The sequence below is a fragment of the Misgurnus anguillicaudatus genome, chromosome 7, assembly GCF_027580225.2.
Source record: "Misgurnus anguillicaudatus chromosome 7, ASM2758022v2, whole genome shotgun sequence".
In the NCBI taxonomy this organism is placed as follows: Eukaryota; Metazoa; Chordata; class Actinopteri; order Cypriniformes; family Cobitidae; genus Misgurnus; species Misgurnus anguillicaudatus.
The window spans coordinates 25,342,475-25,365,460 of NC_073343.2; the positions used below are offsets into that span (position 1 = coordinate 25,342,475).

Below are 22,986 nucleotides of genomic sequence, written 5' to 3' on the forward strand. Positions count from 1 at the left end.
TTTGTAAAGTTTTTGCCATAATGGCCTTCCATACTGGTGCGGTTTCTGCGCAGCCAAAAAGAAAGGCTCCAAGCCGACACAGGAGCCGTTCCTCGATGTTCTCACTGATCTGATGAGAGAACTCGAGAGGATACCGGCTCCACACGAACACTGTAGAATCTAGTGAACGTATTAGGTGTCGCCCAGCCAGCAGCTCTACAAATATCTGAAAGCGAGGAACCACGAGCCAAAGCCCAAGATGAAGCCACGCTTCTGGTTGAATGGGCTCTCAAACCAAAAGGGCAGGGAATGCCCTGTTTCTCATAAGCCAGGGCGATTGTGTCTACAATCCAGTGAGACATCCTCTGTTTAGTGACAGCTCTCCCTTTCTGCTGACCACCGTAACAGACAAAGAGCTGCTCTGAGGTCCGAAAGCTTTGAGTGCGATTCACATACACACGTAGTGCACGTACAGGACATAACAAAGCCATAGCTGGGTCTGCCTCTTCCAGAGGCAGAGCTTGTAAGTTCACCACTTGATCCCTAAAGGGAGTGGTGGGAACTTTAGGCACGTAGCCCGGCCGGGGTCTCAGTGTAACGCTGGATTCAGCCGGCCCGAACTGAAGGCACGAATCGTTGACCGAGAATGCATGAAGATCCCCTATCCTCTTAATAGAAGCCAGTGCGAGGAGCATCAAAGTTTTCATAGTGAGAAACTTGACACTCACCGTCTGCAGAGGCTCGAACGGGCAGTCCCTGAGAGCGTTCAGCACCATGGACAGGTCCCAAGGAGGAATAGAGGGAGGACGCGAAGGATTGAGCCTCCGTGCACCTCTTAAAAACCTAATGACCAGATCGTGCTGACCCACAGATCTACCGTCTATGGGTGCGTGATGCGCGGATATTGCCGCGATATCTACTTTAATAGTAGACGGTGACAGCCTCTTCTCCAAGCGGTGCTGGAGATATGAAAGCACAATATTGATCGGGCATTCTCGGGGGTCCTCTCGTTGAGAAGTACACCAAACAACAAACAGGTTCCATTTCAGCGTATACGCCTGTCTCGTAGACGGCGCTCGCGCTGCAGCGATGGTGTTAGATACCGCCGGGGGTAAATCACCTACAACCTCCGCGCCCCGTCCAGAGACCACACATGGAGGTTCCACAGATCGGGACGGGGGTGCCATAATGTGCCCCCTTCTTGAGACAGAAGGTCCCTCCTCAGGGGAATCCTCCAGGGAGGGGCTGTCGCGAGGAGAGTGAGCTCTGGAAACCAACTCCTGGTGGCCCAATATGGAGCAACTAAAAGAATTTTCTCCTCGTCCTCCCTGACTTTGCACAATGTCTGTGCAATGAGGCGCACTGGGGGAAATGCGTATTTGCGAAGACCTCTCGGCCAGCTGTGCGCCAATGCATCCACGCCGAGTGATCCCTCGTTCAGTGAATAAAATAGGTGACAGTGGGTTGTTTCTGGAGATGCAAACAGATCTATCTGCGCTCTGCCGAAACGTCTCCAAATCAGCTGGACCGATTGAGGGTGGAGTCGCCATTCGCCGGGGCGCGCTGCTCGGGAAAGCGCGTCTGCCGCTACGTTGAGCGACCCCGGGATGTGAATGGCACGAAGAGACCTCAGATTCTTCTGACTCCAAAAGAGGAGATGGCGGGCGAGATGCGACATGTGACGAGAGCGCACTCCGCCTTGGCGATTGATATACGCAACAGTCGCAATGTTGTCTGTGCGAACTAATACATCTTTGCCTCTCAACTCGCTGCTGAAGCGGACGAGCGCAAGATATACAGCCCACAGTTCTCGGCAATTTATGTGCCAATGCAGCTGGGGTGATGTCCATACTCCTGAAGCTGCAAGCTCGCCATACGTGGCTCCCCACCCCGTGTTGGAGGCATCTGTGCATACTATTGCATGTCTGGAGACCTGTCTCAGTGGCACCCCCGCCCTGAGAAACGCTGGGTCTGACCACGGGGTGAAAGTGAGACGGCATTTCGGTGTGATCGTGACACGGTGAAAGCCGGTTAGCCACGCTCTCCTCGGGACTCGGTCGTGAAGCCAATGCTGAAGCGGTCTCATATGCAGCAAACCGAGTGGCGTTACAGCCGCGGCTGCAGCCATATGCCCCAGTAATTTCTGAAATTGTTTCAGAGGGACCGCAGTCTTGCCCGAAAACGTATTCAAGCAAGCCAGAATCGACTGAACGCGCGCCTCCGTGAGGCGTGCTGTAAGATTGACCGAATCCAACTCCATGCCGAGAAAAGAGATCTTCTGTGTCGGGCACAGTTTGCTCTTCTCTCGGTTGACCTGAAGACCGAGACGGGCGAGGTGTTTGAGCACCCGATCTAGATGAGTGCAAAGCATTTGACGCGACTGTGCTATAATGAGCCAATCGTCGAGATATGCCAAGATGCAAACACCGCTCTCTCTGAGAGGTTTTAAAGCACCCTCTGCCACTTTTGTGAAGACGCGGGGAGAGAGAGAGAGCCCGAACGGTAAGACTTTGTACTGATATGCTTTTCCCTCGAACGCAAAGCGGAGAAACGGCCTGTGCCGGGGAAGGATTGAGACATGAAAGTACGCGTCCTTCAGGTCGATGGCTGCAAACCAATCCTGTGGGCGAATGCATTGAAATATGGTTTTCTGCGTAAGCATTTTGAACGGCATCTTGTGAAGTGCTCGATTCAGAACGCGCAGATCCAGGATCGGTCGCAACCCGCCGCTTTTCTTGGGTACAATAAAGTAAGGGCTGTAAAACCCTGACCTCATCTCGGCTGGAGGAACCGGCTGAATCGCGTCTTTCGCCAATAAGACAGCAATTTCTGCACGTAGTACGTGCGCATCGGCGGGTTTCACTATAGTGAAACGGATGCCCGTAAATTTGGGAGGTCGCCGGGCGAATTGTATCGCATAACCAAGACGGATCGTGCGTAAAAGCCAGCGCGACAGACTGGGAAGTTGTTGCCAAGCTTCCAGATACCGGGCGAGGGGAATTAACGGCACAATCGTAGTACCCGCGGCGAGCGGAACGGCGGTGCTCGATGACGCGCTCTCTTGGGCTGCGTTGACATGTGTATTGTGAGAATGAGCACTCACCTGACTCCGCTGATGGATGGCTGCGCGGGGAAGACTCTGATGAAGATATCTCGGTGCGCTTAACACATCCTTTGGCGAGAGAGGAGGGGGAGAACGTAGGGTTATGAGCCCATCCGTCACACCCGACTGCCTCTGATGACCTGGAGGAGGAAGAGGAATTCGCTCTTTTTGTGGTTTTGTGGGTGCCGGCTGAAAAGCCGGCGGAACAGAAATTAAAGAAAACCAAAGATTCCCCACCCGGTCCTCCTCCGGGGGGGGAGTGGTGCGTTCACCATCTCCCGAAGAGCGATCCCCTCCACCTCCAGGTCGCCCATCTCAGGGCCGCTTAGATTTTCGCTTTCCACCAGGCTTAGCGGGCTGAGCGGGCGGGGCGGGCTGCTGACGGCCGGTTCCTCGCTTTCTTGGACGGCCCCGATGAGGAACGGAGGCGGCCGCCGCTGCAGGACGCCCTCGGCGAGGGGCAGACTGAGGTGCCGACGTCGACGGGGCAGGTGCTGGTCTCTTCCGACGCGGCATGATGTTAGCCAGAGCCTCAGTCTGCTTCTGGGTGGCGGAGACCTGTTGTGCGAAGTCTTCCACCGCCTCGCCGAACAGGCCGGCCTGGGACACCGGGGCGTTTAGAAGCCGGGTTTTATCGGCATCCCGCATGTCCGCAAGGCACAGCCAGAGGTGGCGCTCCTGGACCACCAAGGTGGACATAGCACGACCGACGGCCTGTGCGGTGGTCTTGGTCGCACGTAGCGCCAGATCCGTAGCCGCACGCAGGTCTTTAAAGACCGCCGAATCGTGACCTCCCTCGTGCAGGTCCTTCAGAGCCTTAGCCTGATGAACCTGCAACAAAGCCATGGCATGTATGGCAGAGGCCGCCTCCCCACAAGCCCGATATGCAGACTCCGTCAAAGCTGACGAATGCCTGCAGGCCTGTGAGGGAAGGGTAGGACGGTCCTTCCAGTAGGAGACGCCGGCAGGACACAACTGCATCGCAACCGAGCGCTCCACTGTCGGGATACCGGCATACCCTTTAGCGGCCCCCCCCATCGAGGGAGGTGAGGGGTGATGGCTGATGCGGACGGTTCCGGGAGGAAAACGGGGTTTTCCACGTCCGAGTCAGCTCATCATGCACCTCGGGAAAGAAAGGTACCGGTTGGGGAAGACTGTGAAGCCCGTGCAGCCCCAAAATACCAATCGTCTAGGCGGGACGGTACGGGAGGGGGAGGAGCTCTCCACTCCAACCCGACCGTCTCCGCGGCCCGAGCGAGCATGGCCGTCATCTCCGGGTCGAGATCGGGAACCGCAACCCTTCCCGAAGGAGGGAGAGGCTCGGGATCCACGTCCGAAAGTGACGGCCCCCCCTCCGATGTTACGACAGACACCGAATCCTCGGGAGGTCCGACAGAGGTAGAAAGCGACGCAGAACGCGCGCTCTCCGTCTCCATCGGAACCTCAGATGGTTGCGGATCCGGTGGCTGAGGGCCGCTGGACGAACCAGCTTGCCGATTCAGCACCGTGAGGCGGAGGTCGTCTCTCCGTAGCTTCACAGCCGCCTTCTTAGCGGTGATCAGCAACGGAGGGCGGCGTTCCCGGAGAAACGCCACACGACCCCGCAGATCCGCAAGAGTCAGGCTCTCGCAAGCGGAGCATGTCCCTCCCATGAAAGCCGCTTCAGCATGCTGGAGACCCAGACATGAGAGACATCGATCATGTCCATCGCGAGGACCCATGTATTTGCCGCATCCAGAAGTCGAACACGGACGAAAAGACATCTTTAAAAAGACGCTTTAACGCCCGTGAGCAGTGAACGGCTGTCTTTAAAAAGACGCAAGTTCAACTGCAGCTCTTTTAGGGGAAATCACTCTTTTAGCTGTGTAGTTGATGAAGCACACAGGGAGGAGAACGCACACACTCAAATAAAAGAGAGTGAAAAGAAAGAGGTGGAAAACACTCGCGAGCCTCGCTGTGGTGCCTTCGCCCAACCAACTGACACGCAGAGATCTATTTCACAGGATCAGAGCAGCTTCTCGTGAGCAGTGTTTGTCTGCCAGCTTTCGAAGCTAAAAAGCTGATTTGATAACTGCACCTGCCGCTCATTAAATAGCTGTGCGGCGGGGCGGCGCCGGCAGATGCAATTATCTGCATGCCAAGTTCATTGGCGTTTTAAAGGTTTCTCGAAGCAGATAGGTCACCCGCGAAGCGGTTCCCAATTCGTCGGTCACGACGTGACGTCGTAGTGACCGACTGAAAGGGAATAGTGGTTTTCATCTTGTCACTTTCTTGCTATAAAAACACGTTTTTACAGAAATTTGTCAAAATGGATTTATTGCGTTTTGGAACCAAACTCTTCATATATAAGATATATATATATCTTGACAAAAATGCAATATAATATACATATCTATATTATCAGTGGTGTATAATTACCTTAGATAATGAACTGTATTGTTTTTATTACAATAGAATGAGCCGTTTTTTGTTCTATAATGTATGTTTCATCCATATGTTGTCCCAGACGGCATGTTTGTTCTGTGGCGGCTACCAAATGCGTTTAGAAATGAAGGGGTGAGCTGTTGGTGGCAATTTGCAATCGCACCACTAGATGCCACAATAAATTACACACACCTTTTTTTCCCCCAATTTACACCTTCATTAAATTAGCTGTTCCTAATGAAAAGACACTCAGATAAGACACTACAGCTAAAATTTGACAGTAAAACGACCAGTCATCATTTACTTTTTAGTGTGACAATACACTGTCGTTCAGCATAATCTTATTTAACCCATTCCCTGCCATTGATGAGTTATCTCTACAATTAATAGAAAACATTCTTATGAAAAAACGTGTTCCTGGTGAGTTTTTATGGTGATCTGTTATACCGCGATTTATAAAATGTATTGAAGCAAAAAATTATTTATTAATTTTACACTCCATGAATGTTTTAATAATCGTTCTGAATCTGATCTCTAACAAAATTCCTTCACAAAAACGCAATTATTTCAGCTTTTTGCTAAAATTTTTGTATTTTTAAAGAAAAATACACATATTAAAAAATATATAGATAGGATGAAACATTTTTCCCCGTGTTTGTTTATTGTTTGTTTGAAAGCAAAGGTTTTTTTCTTTCATTTAATATATTTGTATGTTTATATGAAAATTTTCCTGGAAGGCATTTTGTGAAAAAAATCCTGGTGGGCAACTTTAAAAAAAAAGGCTGGCAGGGAATGAGTTAAACAGTAGCGTGAGGTGAAAGATTCGCAGCCCAGTAGTAGCTTCAGATGGGGGAAATGTGATACAAACACAACTCAAAATATTTAACCTTACATTACAAAAACTACGAATGAGGATAATGTTAGTTTGAATTTCTATAGGCCTACGTTATGCACTAAAACTTATTTCGTTTATTTTGTACAAATTTTATGCACTTAAGGTGATTCGTAATCCCCTTTCCGTATTCATAAATATTGCATACAATAAATCTTCATTTAGTTTCACCTATGTCTGTTTGCCGGCCTCATAACAGCCACATTGCTTCCGGCCATAAAAAAACCAACATCGGTCGACCACTATTTTCCTCCCAGCACTACATAATCTTGTTTATGATCTTATGATCACAAAACTGGTCAATAATGTACAATCCTGGATGTACAACCGTTTATCTCTACACTACATTTCATGTACTATTTGTTTGAAATCTAAACAGCATTGTGCTGTTTTTGTTATTTCTCCTGCCAGTTCTGCAAACCTCTACAAAGGAAAAACAAAAGCGCCTAAAATGAAATCTTAATAAACTAACCTTCATTGTTTTTCCCTTGACAGGTCTGCAAATCTCTTGACTACCAAGGCAAGGTGAACCGGTGGTGCAAAACGAAATCAGCTACACAACAGCGTATCATATATCATTGTGTACTGGAACAACTAATGCAATAATGGTGTTTCTCAACATGACTGTGAAATAAGTGTCCATTAAATGTTCCAGTGTATTTCCTTTGTACAACCAATGAACTGTAGCTGGCACGAGCGGCAATCCAACTCTTGATCCCAATTAAGACAACCTTTGCTAGTGCTTAAATACAAAGGGGTTTGCCACAACACTATGAGGATTAGAGAAAAATTAAGTCCATTGATCAGATTATCTCTCCTAGATCATCCCTGTCTTACACTTCTCCCGCTGGCACATGTTGATGTTACTTTGTGGTGTCTAAACTGCGGTCAATAGCTGGGATCAACCACTCAATTGTAGAATGAATGAGAGAACAACAAAAGAAGCAAACCGCAAAAAAAAGAGAAAAAGAGAGATATAACAAGTTAAATGAAAAAATTATAAGGTGGGATCAGGGTTTCCTGCAGCACTTTGCAGTTTGGGCGGCCCACCTAAGCTGGGAAACACTACCACCTGCATCTCGGAGAATAGCGCGGACGCGCTTCACACCGCCAGCTGGCACATGCACCACACGGCCAAATGAGAGTAAGACGTGGTCCGTCACTGTATGGAGGATAACTATTAGCCAGTTGATAAAACATCTCGGAGAATAGCGCGGACGGGCTTCACACCCCGAGCGTGCACGCGCGCCACACGGCTGAAATGGTTTAGGGGATAGCCAGTTGATAAAAAGCGTGTCAGTGAGAACTGTAAGTGGACTTATGTTTTGGGTTTATTTAAGCCTGTATTAGTCTATAGTTCTTGCAAATTTAAAGTAAGTTATCTTGTGATTTTTGTTGTTTGAGCAACCTGCTAGCTAGGTTGCATGTGCCTGTTGATTCAATATAATTGTTAAGCGCTCTTGCTCACGTTATTTATGTGCATTATTTACATGCTACAGTAGTTACACTCCTTTCAAATAATGTAATTAATAGTGGGAAATAATCAGTTTCTACAATCTTTGCGTTATCTATCATCGTTCGCCTGACGTTCTACAATGTCTGCTTCAGTTTGTGTTTATTAACCCTTTAGTTTCACTCCATCACACAGCTATTTTCGTTAGAGGTATCTGTTAAAAACATTTAATTCATTAATAATAGTATGTGTTCATTTTCATCATGGCGCGTACGCCCCGCCCCTTTAAATGCCACCTTAACTAACAAATATTCTGCAGGGAACCCTGGGGTTAAAGAGAGGATGCTTTTGCTAAACAATACTTGCCCAACTTTTACATTCTGCTAGTTTGCACTTATTTTTTGCACTGCTCCAAAAAGATGGAAGTGAGGAATGAAAAAGGACAGAAGCCAGAATGTGACATATCTTCGCTCAGCACCCTGTCTCTCTGACATCAATGACACATTAAATAAGCATTCGACTCCTGTGCCCATGAAAACCACTGACAGATGATAAACAATTCATGATCATAGAGCTTTTGAGAAATAGGACAAACATGCGCAGATTTTAAATTTTGCATGGACAAGCGAGCAGTTTTTGTCTTGCTTGCAACATTTTTACACATCTGGAAGATTCTTTTAGCCAAAGCATTACAAGGTATACATTTTATAAGCATGCGTGTGAACCCATAACCTTTCCGTTTGCACTAACAGTCAAGCTATATGTAGATAATAATATTGTTAGAAAAAACTATGGCATGTTTGCAAGTACTGACACACATGAACACAAATAAATGCATGCAAACTCTGATATCACGACCTCGGTTTTCTATCTGGCTTAAAATTTAGCTGCGAGTTTTGGTGATTTTGTTTTGAGTAGGTGGTACAGCCCACCTCTCACATCTTTGTTCAGTGGGTGCAGGGCAGCTAGGCTGCTAGCCATGAGGTGGCTGAGATCTGCACACAAAACCATCAATCGAAACAACTTAGGTGTTCGATTCGGCTTATGTAAACAGTAATGGAGCGAGGCAAATATTTTACTACTTCGCTAAGTGCTAAAGTTCAAACAGGAAGAGTGAAAGGCTTGGTATGGTCTCATCAAGCATTCTTTCTAACATTTTATAGTACACATTGGTTAAAAAGAAATGGACAAATGTACAGTGGTAAATGTGGGATTGGGAAAGCAATTTTCAGAGGGCAGAAGAGACAAAAAGACGAGAAATAACAGAGTAATGTAATGCAGTCATAAAAATTGAATTAACTGTAAAAGGAGTATCAGAAAGAACTGAAACAAATTTCAAAGAATTCAAAAATTCAGGATAAAATGATTTAAAAGAACAGGCTGCACAATAAATGAATTTCCAATAGCAATGTGGCCTATCGTGGAATTACTCTACTGCAAAAAGCTGAGGTTTAATTACATATATACTCTACATGTGCTGCACGATTTAAAGAGAATAGGTAATGCTCTGTTGCATTTGAAAAGTTTTCACCATATGAAGGCTCTAGAGGTGCTGTGAGCGTTCAGCTTGTATTTCAGCATTCGGCATCATTTGGAATAGAGAGCTTTCTAAAATCATTAAACACGCAGAAAGACCTTCACTTGAGAATTTCTGCCAAAATAAAAGCTGATTTTAACTGTATTTGTTAAACCAAAGAAATGAGAAGGTAAATCACACAGTGGGTAGAAGCACAACAAGAAGGTTCATGGTTCAAGTACCATTTGAGCTAAAAGGCCTTTCGGTGTGAATTTGCATGCTCTCCTTGTATCAGTGTGGGTGTCCTTTGGGTACCCCGGTTTTTCTCCAGTCTAAAAATATGCAAATTTGGTGAAATGGAGTCAATAATGGCGGTTCTCCATTGCATAGTCCCCCCCAGTTTAGGTTGGGTCAGCTCACCTCACTTTGGCTTGGTTAGCTTTTCCATCGAGTTTAGTAACACTTCGGAGTGGGAGGGATTATAGGCGTGTGGTTATATTTGCGCTGCCTACTGCTGTGACATCATACAAGTGAGAGCGTTGTTGGAATGCTATACATCCCCATACATTCATTTATTTCTCAGTTTGACACAAAATTAAAATTGACCACCACAAATAGATGTTTGCACATCGCCTTTATTACTACCTTTGTCTCACATGACAGTTTCTTTACAAACACCCATGGTGTCAGTCGACGCGCTCCGCCGAGCCTTATTTAAGCATATATGCAGAAGTGTGCGTCGCGAATGTGCCGCCACAAACTGCAAGTCTGGAACTGGTATAATGTTCCTGATTGTCGACTTGTGGATGTTTTTATCGCTAAAAGGGAGTTTAGGAACTTACAGCAAAGCACAGATGACAACAGGTTTACTCGAGACAGCGCAAGCTAGCACGGAGGTAAAGCTTATCTTTTACATTAAAGTGATGATGCTAGTGACAATTCTCTCACACCAATCAGTGATCTACAGTGTTTTCGCGTCACGTTTTGGTATCAGCTTGGCTCACTTGGAACCCCAACCGAGGTGGTACTAAAAAAAAGTATCGGGTACTACATACTGCACCCAGTGAAAAAGCCCCCAAAAGTAAGCCGACCCGACCCAAACCGTGGGGTACTATGCAATGGAAAAGCACCATAAGTGGCCATCTATCCAGGGTCTACCTTGCCCCATGTGACCCTAGAGCAGTGTTTCCCAACCCTGGTCCTCGGGCACCCCCTCCCAGAAAGTTTTAGATGTCTTTTTATTAAGCACACCTGATTTAACTCATCAGCTTGTTAGGGACACGTCTTTACCATTTTGGAAGGAGGTTGATGAGTCGAATCAGGTGTTTTAAATAAGGAGACATCTAAAACTTTCTAGGAGGGGGTGCCCGAGGACCAGGGTTGGGAAACTCTGCCTAGAGGACGAGCCAGTTTGAAAGACACATTGTTAAAATATATGATGATTATATGGTAAAATCTAATTTTTCCCTAGCCCGATTGGGCATAAATAAAATATGCCTGATTGATCATTGTCTTTATTGTTTTGACCCATGTATATCAATAACTACCACTATCACATGACCAAGGGGATTTTTCTACAAAAGCACCCTCAATATGTTTCCTGTGGTGTGGACTTTTCGTCACGCCTTCCTTGTCACAGATCTGGAGGATGAAATATGAAGTGAAAAAGACAGCAAGGACAGTCTAAGCCAAGGCGGCATACAGACCAAAGATAAGACAGCAGGTGCAGCTATGAGCTATGTGGAGTGTATTACGTACGGTGTTCCTAGCCACTGATATCCTGTATAAAGTACAGTCTGACGGTGTTGAAGATATCAATCAGCACGCGGTAAAATCCAATCATGCCAATCTAGATATATCTCTCCCAATCCTCTTAGTATGACAATCCTTCAAGCCTGCTATAAGGATAACAATATGCTGACACATTGCCTAGCTCTTGAAATCGCCAACCATATGATCAAACTTCATCCTAAACCTAATGCCTCTTGAAAACTGGCACTTAGTGGATGATACACCCTATCCCTGCAAATCTGGTTGTTTTCAATATCCAATAGACATACAGTATGCTTCTCTGACCTTACCTCTGTTGCGCTTTACACAAAGATCCATCAATCGCTGTGAGCACCGTAGAGATTCTTAATCGTCCCAAAGAAGCCGTTAGCAATCCACAAGACACCTGGGATGCTGTTGAGCATGCACCAGTTGAGCTGAGACAGCATATTATTGCTGGGGTAACTGCTGAGCAATGCAGACTACAGGACTGCATGATTCAAAAATGTTTCCCTGCTCCTTACCCTGGACACAGGTCCCTTGGGATTTCAGCATAACTCTCTGTTTTGCAATGTGCCTAAAGTTTATGTGTGTGTCAGAGGGTGTGTTGGCATCGGGCTGGGTGGGGTAGGGTTCAACCCAGGTGGGGCAAGGTGTGTTTGTTGGCACAAAGGTGTGGGGTTAATTATGGGGTCTAACAAAAACACAAAGCATTGAAGCTTTTGCTTGGCAGTTTTGCCACTCACATGGAAAGTCTGCTAAAAAATAAGTTAGTTGAATATGCTGAAACATAGACTTTTCACTTTGACAACAATAAATACATTCTGATAAAATGTGTGCGCGTGTGCATGGGTGCATTGATTTCAAGCAAAAATATCAAAAAATTCTTCAATTGAGATACTTGACCCAATGACCCAATATATTAAGTATTGATTGCTATGCGTAAAACAGGTAAAAACTTGTGCCGGTGGGGTAAGAAAAATAAACATGGATTAAGTTTATTGAATTAAGTTTATTTTCATATTTCACTAGCGTTTTTACAAATTTTATGCATGACCTAATTTTTTCACCAGAAAAAAACCTTAATATCTCAAGTTGTTTAATCTTGATTTAAGAATCATTATAAAAATGCTAAACAAGAGAGCTACTATTAGCGCTTTTCATGGCGTGGTATGACTTGGCTCGGCACCTTTTCCACTGCTAAAAAGGTAACTTGGTAATTCGTACAACACAGTTCAGACAAGACATCACTTCAGTTAACTCAATGGCACACGATGGCAAGCTTATCTTGCATTTACAATACAATGCGTCAGTGTTAGTGACGATTCTCTCTGACCAATCAATAATCTGCAGTGTTTACATGGCACATTTTAGTATCTGTAGGGCTGTATGTGTGATGGTTGTGGTCTATTTCCGATTGCAGTGTTTGCCCTTTTTGCTGCTTTGAAGTAACCTTGGCCTCATTGTCAAGCAGAGGACACAATCATTGTGCAAAATGTGCCTGTGCGTTCTCAACTGTACACCTAAATTGTCTCTAAAGGATCAAGGCCTTCACACTGAACAGTCTTAGTGTAAGCATCAACCAACTGCTTTGCAGATGTTCATTTGGCAAAATCGTTCGTGTTCATCTGTTCACCACGGCAAGGGCACGGAGAACTTACGAGTAAAGCGGTGTCATGTGCAACAAATTTCCCCTAGTTTAACCAAAGCCCTGCAGTAGGCAATCATTGACTATTATGACTGCAAAATTCAAGTCTTCCAGGGTGAATATGCCTATTTAATCATTCAGAGCATATGTTTGTGCAAAAACATGTTATTTGTCTGCAGGGGTCACACAAGGTCTCTGCAGTCGGTGTAATCCTGCAGCAAGTTCCCCTGCAGCTGCCAGAACGCCACTCCACATTGCAGTGTGGTATTTATAGCCGATGAAACAGCTCCCTGACGTCGGCCACTGTCAAATCTGATGGGTGCAAAAGCAGTCAGCCAACAACCTACCAGCAAAATGCACACAGACGCGCAAGCGCGCACACACGTCGACTTTTACTATGTCCGTAGGGCTCTGAAGAATTAGTCACGGTCTCCTCATCCTGGAAAGAAAACATGCCTGGGCTGTAACGCCACGTCACAGAACCATAATGGGGAAAGAGTGAGTGGAAATGTTCATCATGTGGAAAGCTACATTAGGATTCCTGCCAGATATTTAGTCCTTGCGATTATCCCACCCCACTGCCGGCTTCCTCATCCATCTCCCACAAACTCATGCACCTGCACGTGTATACGCTATGGCACATTTCCCGCCGCACCTCTTTTCACTTCAATCAAAATCTATTGGAGAAGATTTTTCATCTCCTGCTCAGAGAGGCAAACTACACTATCATTAAAACTGATCAGAAGCTCTTTATCCCCGCCCACTGCCCACATCGCTATGGTAACTCAGCCAAGAGTAGTCACCTGATATTGACAGAATAGAGGAGATGAGCATGGGGGACGGGGGAGGGGAAGAAGAATCCCTCTGTTCCTGTCTGATCTGTGATTTTGAGGTTTATTGCAGCCCCCATCCTGACCTTCACTTCACAGCATGAGGGGAACGTACGTTAAGAAAGTAACAAAGCCCCGCACTCGATTACTCCTCCATTCAATCTCAATAAAATGAGCATAAACCAGAACGTCTTTTCCTTGGTTAATAATTCTTCTTCATAATTCACCCCAGGAGACAATTATCCATCGTGGCCATTATTAGATTTCTCAGTTCATTACTCAGATATGACAAATATGAAAAGACAGACGTGAGCGGAGCATTTCTGCTAGACCAGGGGTTTTCAAAGCCTCCTCTAGGGGGCGCCAGAGCATGTCAGGGAAGGCGCGCAGATAAATATGTATACATATATGTTAAAATCACACAGCAGATGCGGCAGCATGCAATTAAATTTGAGTTCTGAATAAGTTTGTGTTCACACGCAGTTTGGTTATTTACTGGAGAGACAACGCATTTTATAACTAAACCTGCGATGTCCTGTACTGGATAACCTGTTAGCTGTCACACATCACTCTTTAGTGTTACGGTACAGTGCATCAAGTTTAGAGCAAAGTGCATCGCATGATTGTTTTGTAATGTTTTGCACAGCTGATTTTCTGACAACAACTGCTTTATAATGCAATATTACACAATGCAATGCAACGTGAACGGCAACTCTCATGTAAACATCTAACTGTGGGTTCACATCAGCTGCGTCTGAGGCGTTGAATTTGCGTCTACGGTAGGGGTGTCACGATTCTCCAAATCCTCGATTCGATTACATTTTCGATTCTAAGGTCACGATTCGATCCGATTCTCGATTTTTACATATTTTTTATATGGCATATAATTTAGACAAAAATGATATGCCATTATTTATTATTATTATTATTATAATACTTTAACATTAACATGCACATTGCACAACTCGCATAGGGGTTTGTGGGCTTCACTTAACGCGAGAGCTTGTAGAGAGAGGATTCCTTCTTGCACGCACATGGACTATGCGCGGTTGGCAGTTACATGGATCGGGCGGATGACGTGACGAAAAATAATATTTTAATTAAATTCGGGCGGGTGTCGGATCGACTGCTTGTTATTAGCTCTGTCCTTCTAAGCATGCGACATCTCTGTCTTTCATAGTGGCAGCCTCAGAAGTTCAAGAAGAGAACTGAAACAAAGAGTATAGAAGCACTGAAATGAGACGGTCTAGCCTTCTGAGGACCCAAAATTTGCGTCACCTGCTGCACACGCCCCCAGTAGCGCACACCGCGCCTGTCAGCAGAAAACAGCGGAGACATTTCTGACTTATTAAAATAAATATGTATTCAGGAAAATATTAATTTATTTTAGAACATATGACACATTGATGTAGATTAATCTATTCAACAGCATATCAAATAATCAACCTAGAAATATACGCAACATAAACAGAATAATATTAACACAAAACATAACTTATAATACTAAAACAGTGACAAGAAAAAGTTTTCTAATAAATACACACTTTTATTTAATAAAGGTTTTAATTGTTTGGGATATCCTCGGCTGTTAAGTATCCATTCGTTCTATCATTAACAGCGCGGAGAAATGAGGACGCATTTTGACACAGCTCTTATCAACGCCGGCGAAGGAGGAACGTGGCAAACTCAAAAAATGAAAATTAAAAACAAAGGAAATAGAATGTCAGAAAGGGTTGCCTGGAATAAGTTTTACAACGTGGTAAATCAGGATGACACCAGTGCAGGCTATGTAATTCGTGCGTTTAATTTAGGCTATTTATTTATTTATTTTTGTCCCTGTGCGCCGATCGGAGACGGAGTTCACTGCTGACATTCAAGAGGTTTCTAGTCTCGCGGCTGTCATCAGCAGCGTCTTGCATCGCCCAGTCAGCGGATGGCGGGCGGGTGCAGTTTTGAAAACTGGTCAGAAACGTTGGTGCGCATGGATGGTGGACGGATGATGAGTTTTGTTATGCGGTTGAGGATGAAATAATAGTCCATCCGCGCATCTCTAACATGGACTTAATGCACATGGACTTAATGCGCGTGTCTTGGACTCATAGCATCTGAAATAAATCCAGCATAATAAGCAGCTGCGCTTCTCTCTGTCTTACGTGCACGTGCTCGCATCTGTCCGAAGTCTGAACATAAACTAAAGTAGTAATCCTTATGTATTTGTTCAGTTTTATGCGTTTCATGCAAGAGGAGGCAAACTATCCATTTGTTTAAAATATAACCCGCTGCATCTTTGCGCCTCCCTCACTATCGCGCAAGTGCAGAGAGCTGCACTCTGTCCAAAGTCAGATCACTGGTAATCCTGTTTATGATATGCATTTCAAGGAGTTGTAGCATCCCTCGTGTTTAAAATATGATCGCGTTCCGCTGGACAGATGTTTTAAAGGCATCTCTGAGAGTTTTTTTCCTCGCTTGGCAAGCCGACCGGACGTGAAATGGGGGCGTGGCAGCATCGACGATCCCATTTTTTAATTCGAAGTTCGAAGCTGTGACTTAATTTCGATCGATTTCGATTTAAAATCGAAATCGTGACACCCTTAGTCTACGGCGTCTAGTTTGCCGCTTGAACATTTTAAGTTTACTCGCTTCATTCGCCCAAGTTAAATTCTAGTCATCGAGACATTCATGTGGAAATTCGCGTCATGGGAGGGGCTTCTGCGACTCCGCTCGCTTCCTGTAATCACTTCACTGCTAGAGCTAGCTCCTTATTGGTTAACGCTGCGCGTTTTTTCACCAAAGTTTAAATTTTTCAACTCGCGCATTAGTCTCGAACTAGTCTAGTTCGTGCGAATTGGGCGTTGCCACGGGAAACGCGCAAGTTTAAAAATTTAAATGCGAGACTTCCAGACATATGTCAACGCATCTTCACATTGACTTAACATTGAAATCACTCGCACTTGACGCCTCTACCGCGACTGGTGTGAACGAAGCATGAGTGTTGCGTTGTTATGTGGGACTTCAGCACTTCAGACAGATGCGCATATGAAGTCATCTTGGTTCCTGTTAGTGTTAACTACTGAGAAAAAAATCGGACCTACTAGTGTTTTAATATTGACATCAACTTGCATTTGTCACTATATGATTATAGACATCAGGCACGTGCAGAGAGGGGGCGGAGGGTGCCGGAGCACCTGCCCCTTTACCCCTGGATGACCAAAGTGCCCTTATGATCAAGGCATTTTTTGTAATTAAATGCCCTTTTGTGAAGCCTTTCCAATCTAACCATTAGTTAAATTAATAAAAAATAATTAAGTCGTAAATAAAATGAGTCAAATGATGACCCATTGATCTTTCAACGGACAATCTCTTCCGGAGACGATTCCTAGCTCACACGCTCTTACTACGACACAGTGCACAGTACAGGGAGGATCCCCCTCGAGTCGGCATTGACTGATGCTGTATGCTTGTTAAAGTTACTTATTATTATTTTACAAGAACAACGTGAGGAGAGCATGCACAGCTTTTATTTATATTGTTGGGTTTAACCTCTAGAATGTTAGATGCAAGTAATTCTAGCTACAGTAATGATGCATGTTCACTCACTTTTGTTGGGGGGAGAACAGATTCGCAGGCTTTGAGGGGTCTCACATCACTGGTAAACAGGTTCATACTGATTTTATAAATCTCTGATTTATCCTCATAAATGCTGTTTTATTATTATTTAAATATATAAAATTAATAAATTAGAATATAAATTAACCTGTGAACCTAATAATATCTTAATGTCACAATGCAATATATAATATCATAAAATATCACAACTGCATACTGTTGACATTGTAATGCACTGTAAAAAATATAGATATAAGGCCCTGTTTACACGAGAACGCTCAAGGGTGAAAACGTAAAAATATTTTATCGGATGTGCCTTGTGTTTACATGGCGACAGCGTTTTTGGGGCTTAAAAAACGCAAAAAAAGTGAAACCACCCTCCAGAGTGGAAATCTTAAAAACGCTCTACTGTCACATTCCTGTCTAAATGGTAAAAACGCAAAAGTCTGCTCACGGTGGCTCTCGTCACATACGCGTTTACATCACAGGCAAACTACATCGAATATCACACACTTTTGCTTGTATAAATGCCTAATAAAAAGTGATAATGCAACGGCACTTTTGTGTTTTCTTTTAAGATTGGTTCCGCGTAACCGTAGCCTAAATCTCTGTTTATATAGATTTTTCTGAATCTATTTGCAAGGAAAATAAAGAAAAACTTTAGACTTAAAATGGTCTTTTTTATTCTGTATTGCTTTATTGTGTTTCAATTGTGTGCATGCATGTCAGCTAGGTGCCCTTTTTGTACTTTGAGCACCTGCCACTCCAAAGGTCTCTGCACAGCCCTGATTGACATATGCGAATAAAATACAGGTTTGACTTCTGTTCTTTGTTCATAAAGACACTATTAGAGCTTTAAGTGTAATCTGCTGTGTAAGCAGATAATTTCCAGATTTACACTTGTAAATAAATGTGACTGTCAATCCTAAACATTAACAAATGCATATCACTCACTAAACAGTAGATACAATGATGTTTGCATTTTAAATATCAGCTTTGTTTACATTTCATTCGCCACTTTTAAATCTCCTGATTATTCTGACTCTGATGAAGAGTTATTGCAATTTCAAATAGCTATCCTCCGCTCTTTTTCAGAATAGTTTTGTTCCATTATTCTTCATAATTTGCATTTTAAATGTCTTGACTTCTGCACTTTCATATTTTGGGGGGGGGGGGTTTATTGTGTTTACCGGGAGGCCTGCTGTCTTAAAACCCCTGTGGTATACAAAGTGTCCTGTTATATAATCATGTGACCACACTGACATGTGCATCCAGCCACCACATTAATTTAAATATCAGTCAAAATCAGAGCAAACCACTTGTATGCACAGGTAGCTTTGGATCACGTGGTAAGACACTAATCTACACATTATGGAAATCTCGCAACTGCACATGATGTTCAAGTTAATGTTTTATGACCCTAACAGAGTGATCGGATTGGAAAATGCTCATGTGTGAAAGAAACTGCATTGAGACAGGTCAGTGGTCTCCAACATGGTGTCCGCAAGTTACCCGTCAAAGCACATTATATTAATAGCCTTTTTTCATATTTTACAATGATAAAACATACCAACAATTAAAATAAAATAAAATCAACAAGTAAAACAAAAAAGTGGTACCTAAATATACACCAGCAGTGTACATTTAACACTGGTGATTTTGCTGTGTATGTTGCCAGTTTAACGGAGGCCAGCTAGTGAGTTACAGCTGTGTTTTTGTGTAGTATTGTGTGTTTTGTCTAGGGATCGACCGATATGGATTTTTTTTTTAATGCCGATACCGATTTTTCTTTCATCAGCCTTAGCCGATGACCGATACAGGCTGCCGATTTTCTTGAGCCCATATTTGGAGCCGATACTGCTTTTGCTCACTCAATTTACATCATAAAATGACACAATGTTGCCAAATGTTACAAGTCTTAATTTAAAAAAGTTAAATTTATTGAACTTAAAAAAAAAACTATATTTAACAAATAGTAAAAACCGGTGAGGGTGCTATGGAACCATGAACTGCACTCTCCACAATGACGAGGAACTATCAGCAAATGATATTGATTTCTAGCACTTTACTACTACAAATATATGTACAGATGAGAAATAAAACCCGCTTTGTCCAGCTATGATCAGCTGTTAGGCCGAGCTTTCGATGTTGTCATGGAAAGGTTAAAAACTTGCAAAAATCGTCCCGATATATCGGCCGGCCGATATATCGGTCTATCACTAGTTTTGTCACACATTATTAGTTGTTTGTCACAATGATTGCCTTTTCACTGGCTACCACCACAAGTGTATTTCATATCTGTGACTGGTTACATAAACGGCTAAGACTAGTCTTACAAGTTAGTCGTCTCATTTTTTCTTTAAGACTGGAGTCAATAACCTTTTTACGTCAATTATGTTAAATGATAGGTTGGCCTAATTTGTATCCAAAAAGCAAATCTGATAATAACTGCTATTTGGTCTGTCACACTAGAGATAGTTGACCCAAATCCTGTCACCATTTACTCAACCTGTATGAGCTTCTATATTTTGTTGAATACTATATATATTACATGCACTATTTTGATGATGAAAATTGCTTCATGCGTATTGTATGCGGACCCTGGCGGTCTCAACGGGGCATTAAGGTAAATGTTGAGTCATCTCTTTGCAATAAAAAGATGTTACCATTTTAAATAACTATCTATTCAGATAACAACACGTAGCTTGAATTTACATTGTAAAAATTAAGTACTTGATCTAATCTATAAAATTGTGTTGGGTAAACTAATTTAGGCTAAGTGTTTATATTAAGATATCTAATCTTGTTAATTCAGTCATATGAAAAAAAGGTTTTACTACAATAAAACCAAATGAGGCACATTTAGGTCACCTGACAAAACATGTTTACAGTGTGTGAGACTCGACTCTCTATTCTGTTTTTCCCTAATTCCCTAAAACAGACACACGGCAAAATGAAAAACCCCTTAGGGAACTTACAAGCAATAGCTACAGCTCCAAGGACCATGGCAAATAAGCACAGAAGAGGAGTGTCCAATAAATTCCATCAATTTGTCTGACTATTCTGTGAACACTAAAAATCTGCAGGTGTTTCCTAAAGAGTGTATTTCTATCTGACCCATATAAATCAATGCTGCTTTACGCACAATGCAATGCAAACACAATTCAAACGACTCAGGAAGAGGTTTAATTTTTCTGATGCAGACTGTGAGCATTTTATCATCTCTAAATTTGTGACCATTTCAATTGCATAAACATAGCTGCTAGGTTAAATAGTTGACCCAAAAATGAAAATTCTTGGATTCAGCTGACGGCACCCATTGAGTTATATAGCAGAAAAAATATTCTGGAAGTCAATGGGTTAGGGATGCATAACGATTAATCGCGATTAATCTATAGCAGAATAAAAGATTTTGTTTACATCATGTGTGTGAACTGTGTATAATAATTATGTATATATAAATATGCACACATGCATGCATTATTTTATTTTACTTTTCTTAAAATTATGCATGCATGTGTGCATATTTATATATACATAATTATTATACCCAGTATATAAATTATACATAAATATACAAATGTATATACACATGTAAACATTTATTAAATATATACATGCATGTGTGTGCATTTACCTATAGAAAGTTATTATATAGTTCACACACACACACTGTACGTTTTTGTAAACAAAACCTTTTATTCTGCTATAGATTAATCGTGATTAATCGTTATGCATCCCTACAATGGGTACAATCAACTGTGTATCAAAATATCTTCTTTATTATTCAACAAAATATAGAAACTTATACAGGTTTAACAGGGTGAATTTTCATTTTTGGGTCAACTAATCCTAGTGTGACAGACCAAATAATAGCAGTTATTATCAGATTTACGTTTTGTATACAAATTGGACCAATCTACCATTTAACATAACTGACGTAAAAAGGTCATTACCAGTCTTAAAGAAAAATTAGATGACTAACTTGTATGACTAGTCTTAGCAGTTTAAAATATTTCTGAGGTATCAATTAACACAGTAATTTTAATTATGCCCTTTAGGCTGCTTTACTTCAAAAAGCAATATTAAAGATGCATGAATGTTAAAAGAATGCAAGTAAGGCTAGGTCGATAATAACACACTTGAATATCTTAGTACGCCTAGTACACTTGGAATATGAAGACTGGGCATTATGGCCAAACATCTGTAAAAGACAAGATTTTTCAAGTCTCTTAAGTGAGGAAACATGTTTTTCAGCATCAATAAATGGCAGAAGACATGACAAGAGATTAAAAAAGCAGAAAAGTGAAGTGAAATTGTTATAACATGATTATTATTGAGCCCAACCCAAAGTGGGTATGATGGGTGTAATAGGAGTGGATTAAGTGGAAGAAGTACCAGAACAATGGCTGTGTCATTCTTTAAGTTAGTTGGTAGACCATTGCATTAGCAGAGCAAAGGTTATGGGTTGCAGTGAACACACACACACACACACGCACGCACGCACGCGCGCGCACTGATAAAATGTTTAGCCTGAATGCACTTTAAGTTGCTTTGCATAAAAGCATCTGCCAAATGCATACATGTAAATGTGTTACGCCCAAATACGCTAGTCTAGTAAGCTGCTTGCTTGAGCTAATAAGATATGAAATTCACAATGCAAAACCCTGAGACAGCTGAAAATGAAAGGACTAGGTTAAGGTAAACAGTCATTATCATAATAGTTATTTTGAATGTTTAAAAAGACTTTCTTGACTACAATCTAAACTATGACTTTGCAGAGTTATAATCATTTTATACAGGCTTTTTCACAATGGTCTGAATGTAAACACTCAGATTTTTTGCAGGAAAGGAGGCAGCGGTTTGATGTTAACTTACCCTTTCCTTTCTCTCACCACATAACACAGACATGCTGTACTGCTGCTGTGATTTCTGACAAACGTCTGCCCAACATATCGACTATTTACGTTGCACCGCTTTAACAGCCCCGATCAAAACCATGTACTAAAACGTTTCCTCTATTCGTGTGGATGATTTTGAGAGGTTTGATGCTATTGGCTAAAATTAGGCTTTTATTTTAAAACGTACATTATTTGACAATGGTACAGAAACGTATTAACCACCGTTCTGTGGTCGTAATGGTGCCAGAATCACTGTCTGGGTAAACAGCATACTTCAGGATCACGCACGACAACACAATGCGCTCGAGCAGCGAACCTGACCGTTATCTTTACCGTACAACAATCGAGGTAGCTAGCAACAGGCCGGGGATGGAGAGAACTCGCCGGCGAGAAATACGTCGTTTCCTTTAACGTAAAAACCAACGAGACTCACCTTGATATCGCACGGGAGTTTGGTGTATCTCCAAAGCGCCTATGCTTTAATGAAACTGATGCTTGGCGGCGATTTGTGTAGCGAGTCGTGGCGGAAACAGGAACTGGGGAGACTGAGTGCTGCTGTCTGAAGTCTCGCTGCTTGGCTCTTGAGGAGGCTGCTCGGCAGTCGCCGGGCTGCACTGCGCATGCGTGTGTCAGACAGATCACTGCGATACAAGCGCTCTTCGGCAGTGAATACAATTTCTCGGACCTCATTATTCATAGTATACTCTGAGTATTGTGAGTTATACGGCTGATTGTCTCAGTACACATACGACAATAAATGAAAAAGCTAGACGTTCATGCGTATATAAAAGCAACATTTAAAACAGTTAAACTTTAGTCTATATTCTGTTTCTGTGAACGCCTTGTCTAAAACCAGGCTTAAGA

General features: G+C 42.9%; 1 protein-coding gene across 2 annotated transcripts in view; it reads right to left on the bottom strand.

The window, feature by feature from the left end:
• The window catches only part of fut8a (fucosyltransferase 8a (alpha (1,6) fucosyltransferase)), a 133,310-nt gene extending 110,589 nt beyond the window's left edge, over nt 1-22,721 (bottom strand). Inside the window, exon 1 of one of the 2 annotated variants that reach the window (XM_055171929.2) lies at nt 22,556-22,721. The gene's annotated coding sequence lies outside the window, so the exon portion shown is untranslated. The remainder of the gene's footprint in view (nt 1-22,555) is intronic. The other variant, XM_055171928.2, reaches the window with a different exon arrangement.
• Nucleotides 22,722-22,986: the final 265 nt, after the last annotated feature.